Source organism: Macaca nemestrina (genome assembly GCF_043159975.1).
Source record: "Macaca nemestrina isolate mMacNem1 chromosome 4 unlocalized genomic scaffold, mMacNem.hap1 SUPER_4_unloc_4, whole genome shotgun sequence".
Taxonomy (NCBI): domain Eukaryota; kingdom Metazoa; phylum Chordata; class Mammalia; order Primates; family Cercopithecidae; genus Macaca; species Macaca nemestrina.
The window spans coordinates 499,953-508,643 of NW_027257558.1; the positions used below are offsets into that span (position 1 = coordinate 499,953).

Here is an 8,691-nt window from a genome sequence, read left to right on the forward strand (position 1 = left end):
TGAAAATGAAAAATATTTTAAAATCTATGCCTTACATCCATATCCCCAGGAAATTTTAATCAAGTTTTAAAACTTCCAAATTTAGATAAACTCATGTTTTTTGTTGTTTTAATTTTCAATCAATGAAAATAGAAAAAAACTAATTGGATAGAACAGCACAGCAGAAGCATTACTTATAGCCAAAAATGGGATGCAACAAGACTGAAGAAGAAAATGCAGGACAGTGCTTAAAAAAGCAGTTTAAGATAAAGTGGGGTCTCCTCAGGATGTCCTTAGGTAGACATTGCAGCAGAACTGCAAAGTTTTCTTTAGAAGGCTGGGGAAGAGAGGAGGAAACAGAGAAGGGACAAGAGTGGAAAATAGAATGAGGCTGAGAATACCAAGCGTTAGTGCTGTCCCTATCACCTTCCTCACTTGATCACTGGGTGATCTAGGGCAAGTTTCTTCCTTTCCCTCAGCTCATTTCCTCATCTGTAAGGTAAGTCACTAGACAAGATAGCCTTTGATGTTCATTGTAGCTCTAACTGATCTTCCCCAAGCAAATAGCTGGGAAGGACACTGTGCCCACAATATGCAAGACACAAGGTTTACAAGCAAAGAACCAATCAAAACAAAAGATGTTTTAAAACCCCTAATGTCACTTGAATTCTTACAAATGAGCAATGGTACATCATACTTTTACAAAGCCCTTCTGTGATTTCATTTTTAAAATCATTTCAAGTTTTATTTTACTTCATATTAAGATAATGGGAGATAAAGTGGTAAATGGTTCATGCAGGAATATATGTAAGAGACACAAAAATCCAAAATAGGTAATTGTTATGTTAGTATTTCCCTTTACTGAGGGGGAGCAGACAAAAGAATGTTAGAAAAAGCTTCATAAAGTGGATTATATAGAATGTGCTTTAAAAGAGTTTGGTATTTTACTGAGTGGGAAAGAGCAGTACGGGGAGTTATTGTTCAAGGGTTAAAGCTATGCAAAATGGGTCAATTACAGAGATAGGCTCTAAAACATAGTACCTATAGTTATTACTGAGGTATTTTGTATTTAACAATTTGTTAAGAAGGTCGATCTTAGGGATTCTGACAACAACAACAACAACAACAACAACAACAATAAAGGGATGTAGGAAACATTTGGAGGTGATGGGTATATTATTACCTGGATATTCATTGTGGTAACAAGAGTAATATATATGTGCAAATTTGCCAAACTATATCCATTAATTACATACTGTTTTTGTATAACAATTTTACTTCAGTTCCTACTATATTGCCTGGCAAACAATACTTTATACTTAAAGTAAGAGCAATGATTATTGCATGTGCATGTTGAAAATAATAAAGAAAGCAGGTGACAATAAGACATCCTGAGTCTTTTGGAAATAATAGCATTCACCATCCTAATAGCTTTCTCATCCATTGAGATATCACCACATTTAGGTACTTGTGTGTCCCCGGAAGTTTCTTGTGGAAGATTTAGTTATTCTCTTTTCGTTAGGCTCTGCCAACCAAGAACAAATCACAGACTCAGACAGCATCATAAAAAGGCTCAGACCTACCATGTCCAGAGACTCCAGGCTCAACCCACATTGATGCTGGCCCTTCAGCCATGAGACTCCATTTGCTTCTTCTTATTCTCCTTTTTTTTTCAATTCTTTTATCCCCAGGTAAGTTGGTAGCTGATTACTATAAGGTTCTGCAGATTAGAAGGCTATATCCCTGGCCAAACAAGATCCTAGAATCAGTTCTGTGGGTTCAAGAACCTAATATTTACAGATTCACTAAGATTATAATAGGGAAAAATAGAAAAGAGACTCATTTAGCAGTAGCTCCTGTTGATAAGATTCCATCCATGTTTTTTGATCTAGTGAGTGGATATAATAATGGATGCTGCTGAAATTCAATCCTGTCAGATCAAACTGCCTACATATCAATTTCCATGCCCCACCAAGGCATCTCAAGATACAAAGTAAGGATACAACAGAACGTGACCTCAATGAGATGCCTTTGTGGGACCTGGAAATTTATATGCAGGCAGTTAGATCTGACAGGATTGAATTTCAGCAGCATTTATTATTATATTTGCTCACTAGGTCAAAAGAGATGGATGGAATTCTATCAATAGGAGCTACTGCTAAATGAGTGTTGAGAAATCTGAAAGTTTTATTCAAAGAGACAAACAGAAAAATTATAATCCTAGAATAAGTGAAAATTATATGAGAGACTTTTCAAAATAAATTCTATTTTACGTGGCTATGAATAACAAATGATTTGCAAAGTGAAACTTAGGACTAGAAAGGAGAGTTAAAGGAACTTCAGACAAGTGAATTAATAATAAGTAAAGACACCAAGAAGTGCCGCTCGTGGTATATTACAGGTAACCACACAGAAATGGGTAACATCACTTTCAATACTAAACCAGCTAAAATTTAATGGTCTAAGCATGCATTTTGAGGGCTTTTGGAAAAAAACAGCATAATAAACCTAAAGAAGATAAAAGGAAAGTTATAAATACAAAATATAAATTAATGAAACAAATGAGAAAAAAACTAACGTTTTAAAAAACGCTTTTCATAAAGTCTAATATACTTTATAATAACCTGGCAACACTGGACAAATGAGAACATGCTTAAAATAACTATTGCAGGAATGAAAGGTTAATGTCAAAACATGTTTCAGAGATTCAAATAATTTTTTAAAAAATATATTTGTGTATTATATTCCCTCTTTGCTGTGTACTGGGGGATTTTCCTGTTGCAGTTCACTACATCATGTGTCATCAATTGTGACTGTGTCATCAATTTTTATGCTAGTAAATTATTACCATCAGAATACAAATATGCTGTTAAGCATGTCCTTGCTTTTCTTCTGATGCCAGCTGTCAATCTATTTTTTGCTCTAGTTTTCAGCAAAACATCTTAAAAGAGTTGTCCATACTCTCTGTCTTCAATTCCTCTCCTCTCATTGTCTCTTAAATATATCACAGTTGGGCTCTCTCCCCTTTTTTCGATCATGTTATTGACACCACTTTTGTCAAAGTTACCAATAATCTCCATATTGCTAGATCCAATGATCATTTTTTACTACAACTTTAATTGGCCGATTAGCAGCATTTGACACAAATAATCACTTCCTTCTTCATAGTATACTTTCTTCACTTGGCTTCCAGGACAGCACATTCACTTGATTCTCAGCCTATCTCACTGGAGCTACCACTTCGGCTTCCTTTGTTTCTTCCTCATCTTTTCCCGTCACACTTCCTATTGGAGAGCTCCAGAGCTCAGTTCCTGATCCTCTTCTCTTCTCCCTCACCACACACTCTGGAGGGGCTCAGCAAGTCTCATCCTCTTAAATTCTCCTTTTGGACCTCCTTTTGAACTGCAGGCTTATAATAAATTATCCAACTGCATAACTGGTATATCTACTTGGACACTGAATTTCAAAAGTCATAGATATCCAAAATTGAACTCATGATTTTCCCTCATAAACCACTACATACAGACTTTCTCTTCTTGCAGAATGCCATGGTCAGCACTGGAGCCTCTCTTAGCTCTCCTGTACACTTTCATCCTCAGCAAGCCTCTATCTCTGCACCTCAAGAATCTCTCAGGGCTCCCATCCCTTGCCCAGCCTTGGACAGTAGCTGCCTCACACTCAGTGAAAGACCAGAGAATCTGCTTCTCTCATCTACCTGCCTTGCCCTGTCTTCAGACATCAGGTCCCTCTGCTTATGCACCTGTGAGAAAAGAGAGTGAAGGGGGCATTGTCTCAGCTCCCCCACCCACTCCCCAGTAACAGAGGATTTTACCCGATTCTCACAGTAAGACCTTTACCTTGCTCTCACCTCAAACTGCAGCAGTTCCTACATGCCTGTCCCTCAAAAGGGTCTCAGGTAGTTCTGCTCTCCATCCGATCTTACCTAGGAGCACACAAGATAGGTCATGAAAAAACCATTAGTGGGGTCGGGTGCTGTGGCTCACGCTTGTAATCCCAGCACTTTGGGAGGCCGAGGTGGGCAGATCACGAGGTCAGTGGCTAACACGGTGAAACTCCGTCTCTACTAAATACAAAAAACGAGCCGGGCACGGTGGCATGCGCCTGTAGTCCCAGCTACTTGGGAGGCTGAGTCAGGAGAATCGCTTGAACCCTGGAGGCGGAGGTTGCAGTGAGACAAGATCGCGCCATTACAATCCAGCCTGGGTGACAGAGTGAGACTCCAAAGAAAGAAAGAGAGAGAGAGAGAGAGAGAGAGAGAAAGAGAGAGAGACAGAGAAAGGAAGAGAGGGAGGGAGGGAAGGAGGAAGGGAGGAAGGAAGGAAGGAAGGAAGGAAGGAAGGAAGGAAGGAAGGAAGGAAGGAAGGAAGGAAGGAAGGAGAAGGAGAAAGAAAGAAAGAAAGAAAGAAAGAAAGAAAGAAAGAAAGAAAGAAAGAAAGAAAGAAAGAAAGAAAGAAAGAAAGAAAGAAGCATTAGTGAGGGAAAGTGAGTGAGAGTGAGTGTGTTTGGGCCCCTACTGATGATGCTAAACTATCACAAGCCCACACTCAGCCTTTCAACATTTGCTGGAGATTCACTTGTTTCCTTGCTATCTCCATCAAGGGCAGCTTCCTCCTGCTTCTGCTGCTGCAACTCAGCTAGGCACAAAGCATCTGTGGATCCGTTCTTTTTTCAGCGGGGCTTCATCACTCTGAATTTAAAATAATTAGCTTTTTTTGAGACCTCAGTTCTGTGTTTCAAAATGAAATCTATGATCTATAGATTATCCAGCTTATTCTCTTTGTCAGGGCAAGAGCATTTTTCTACAACTTTCTAAATTCTAAACAAAAGTAAAAGTTCACTTCTTTTCAGAATCCCCACATGTCAGAAAGTGTTACTATTATCATCAGTTTAGTGATATTTATGGAATTCCAAGTTGACTCTAATATCAGCTTTTGGGTTAAGTTCTTTCTTTCTGATATGTAGCCTTTGAAATTTTATTTGCTGCAGATCTTTTGGTAGTGAACAATTTTAATTTTTATCTGTCAATTTCATATTGTTATTTTTGATCTTGAAAGACAGCATTACTGAGTACCCAATTCTATATTAACAGTTATTTTCTCTCGACATTTGTTGATACTAGTTTACTCATTTTTAGTGAATGAGTGAACAAGTGAATCTCCAGCAAATGTTGAAAGGCTGAGTGTGGGCTTGTGATAGTTTAGCGTCATCAGTAGGGGCCCAAACACACTCACTCTCACTCGCCCTCCCTCACTAATGCTTTTTTCTTTCTTTCTTTCTTTCTTTCTTTCTTTCTTTCTTTCTTTCTTTCTTTCTTTCTTTCTTTCTTTCATAATCAGATAAATATTATTTCATTATAAATTATCCTTTTTTCAATGTTTGTATGGTCTGGTGTTTGGTTTTAATGTTTTATAATTTAACTAAAGTGAGTTGATTTTTATATCATCTGTTAGAAATATATTCTTTGAATCAATGGGTTTATACCGTTTCTTAATTTCTTTCTGAGAATCTCTTGAAATGGTGAATCCTTTTACACTTCTCTCCCCCCATATTTGAATTAAATAAATGTTAGACCTTCTGTTTCCATGCTACATTCTGGGTATATCATGTAAACATTTTTTCTTCACTAGTTATCCTCTTACCTGTGTCTAATATATCATTAATAACCTGCATTATTTTTAAATTATTTTTTTGTTTCAGACCTGCCTTTTTTTTTTTTTTTTTTTTTTTTTTTTTTTGGAGATGGATTCTCGCTCTGTTGCCCAGGCTGGAGTGCAGTGGTGTGATCTTGGCTCACTGCAACCTCCACCTCCCGGGTTCAAGAGATTCTTCTATCTCAGCCTCCTGAGTAGCTGGGAATACAGGCACCCGCCACCATGCTCGGCTAATTTTTATATATATATTTTTTAGTAGAGACAAGGTTTCACCATCTTGGGCATTCTGGTCTTGAACTCCTGACCTCGTGATCCACCCATCTTGGCCTCCCACAGTGCTAGGATTACAGGCATGAGCCACCATGCCCAGCCAGACCTGCCCATTTTTTCTATCATCTATTTTGTTTTACTATTGTTTTTACATCTTTGTAATAGTAGATTGTTTCTTTAAACAATTGATACACACCTGCTTAATTATTTCTCCACATTGATGATTTCAATATATTTAGTTTTAAAGGGTCTAGATATGCTATTCATTTCATTAACTTTTATTCATGGTGTCTTGCTTACCTGATCATTTTTAATACTGAACTCATTGTTCATCCTTAACCTGACATCATTTTATGGTCTGAAATGAGAATGCTATTATCCAGACTTCCTCTGTGAAGCTGACTCAATGCTTTAACTCAATATAGAAGTTTCAGCATTAACAAACTGGAATTTCTGATGGCCCAAGAGTCAGTAGTACCATCATTAGCATTACTGATCATAGCAGATCTTCCCAGAAGATCTGGGAAACCCTCACCCCCCTCCATCAGCTATCCAGTACAAAGTGCCCACTGCTCAAGCTCCAGTTCACAGACTATTTTTGTGTTTGAAAGAGGAGATATTTTAAGAACTTGCCTAACCATTTTCAGGGATAGAAATGTTTCAAAGAGATCCTCTACTATATATTTGTTCTATAGCAGCAGTCACTTGAGAGCAGCTCACTTGCAGTCATGGCCAAAAGCCTAAATCTTTCTTTCATTCTAGTCACACCTATTTTGTATCTTTTGGGGATATCTCAGATTCAGATGCATTCATAGTATTCTATGATTTGGGACACTACTACAGATTCTTCAAAATGTTACAACATTCCAATGGTATTTTGGGAGGTATAGAAGGAGAGGAAAAACAATGGGCTCAAGTCTCCTCTGACTTCTCTTCTTACAATATGTTTCATTGTTCAAAACTTTTAGAACTATATTAATACAGCATTGACAGTGGACATTCTTCTTTTCCTTCTGACTTTAATAGGATTGAAGGAATGTTTTGCTATGAAATTGCTATATGGGTTGTATTCAGACAAATTTTGACTTTGTAAAGGCAATATTCTCCTCATTATTTTTAAATGCTTACCAGGATTCACAGTATTATTTTCAGTTCTCCCTGTTTAAAGGCATATTTAAATAACTTGATGACTTGGATATATTATATATGTTACTCTGCTACAGAAACAGAAAAACCACCACCAAATTATATTCTAATATACTTGGTACACCAATTGCACCATCTTTTTTTTATCTAAGACATTCAATTCTTCCACAGGTGGGAGCACATGAATTAGCATCGTTTACTACTTGTAGCTTTCACTACAGACTTTCAGACTTATGGTGCCTAAAAGAAATAGAATACTTCTAGCTGGGTTTAAAAGCTACAAATAAACAGAGGAAATATACACTATTTTGAAAGTACCACTTGAGTGTTATGCATGTATCTCAATATTATGTTGCTAATTTTAATTGTTCGAAGTTAAAGAGCTTAAACCTCCCCCTCATGCATTCCTGAATCACCCATTACTCCCACACATACATTGTTTGATACAGCATAAACCTAAGTAAATAAAGATGTGGCAAAATGAAAAAAATAAAATAACGTTATACTATTCTCATCTGTGAATGGCATCAGTAGACAGATGTGAATAAAAGTAATGTGATTATCATTTTAAAAATCATCTTTAATAGGATCCATTTACTATTAAATGAACATTTGCTTAATGAATAATAAATCTTTGACACAATGAAAACTATTAATGCAGAGTGAGACCAAAATGAAGGCAATAACTGATTTTTTCCTAACCCTTGCTTTAGTTGGTCTTTCCACTAGACTGTCACTTAATTTTAAGGATATTATAATAGCACAAAGCCATCAGCTTTACCATTAGAGAGATCTTCATTAAATTATCTTTGTTGTAATAAAGGTCATCTGGAGGAAATACTGGTCTGGACACAATAATAAATGTTAAGTTTTCTAATATTTTCCACTTTTAGACACAAATTGAAAGGATCATTTATAATGTCAAAAATATACTTTTTTTCTAACTAATCTATCCTATGACTAAGACACTATTAGCAATTAAAGTAGATAGAGCAAATCTAAATGTGGAGAGAAAAAGTAATTTCCACTTACGTTTGGACAGATGAAAGCACGGATAAATTGAAAGCCTGAAATATTAGCTTGGGGGAATGAAATCACTTGGGGGAGCAAGAGCAGGATACACCAGCCTTTAACTCTATACTTCCCCCAAGAAAAAATATATAGATAGCTAAGTACAAACCAAAATAGCACTGGGAGGGTTCAAGGGACCACTTAAGAAGCTACGGCAACACAGTGAAGCCAAAAAAAAAAAAAAGAAAAAAGAAAAAAAAGAAAAAAAAAGAGAGAGAGAGAGTGAAAGAAAAAAAAAATAGCCATATAGAAAAAAACAACTGCTGAAATCAGCATACCTGAGACTGCAGAAATATCTTCTTTGGCTAGGAACGAAAAAAAGCAGAAAGGGACTATCAGTATCAGCCACAAGGTGGAACCACCATGGCCCTCAGTAACCCACTCTGGCAGAAGACAGTGGCATTTTTGCCCTGCGGTAAGCAAGAGCCATTTCTGAGAGAAAACGCAGAGGAAAAGATGAAGATGTACCATCCCCTCCCACAGCTCTTTTCCCCCACTGAAAATACCGTGACTGTTGTGCCAAACCAGGATTGGAACTACTACCTTTCTTAAT

General features: G+C 36.9%; 1 long non-coding RNA gene across 2 annotated transcripts; it reads right to left on the minus strand.

The window, feature by feature from the left end:
- Positions 1 to 1,464: 1,464 nt before the first annotated feature.
- Positions 1,465 to 8,486, minus strand: LOC139361051 (uncharacterized). 2 transcript variants are annotated; one of them, XR_011618622.1, is made up of 3 exons: positions 8,417 to 8,486; positions 3,848 to 3,922; positions 1,465 to 1,722 (listed from the first exon to the last, which is right to left on the minus strand). It is a non-coding gene; the product is annotated as an uncharacterized lncRNA (long non-coding RNA). The 2 variants fall into 2 exon arrangements; XR_011618621.1 differs by lacking the exon at positions 8,417 to 8,486 and adding an exon at positions 8,100 to 8,254.
- Positions 8,487 to 8,691: the final 205 nt, after the last annotated feature.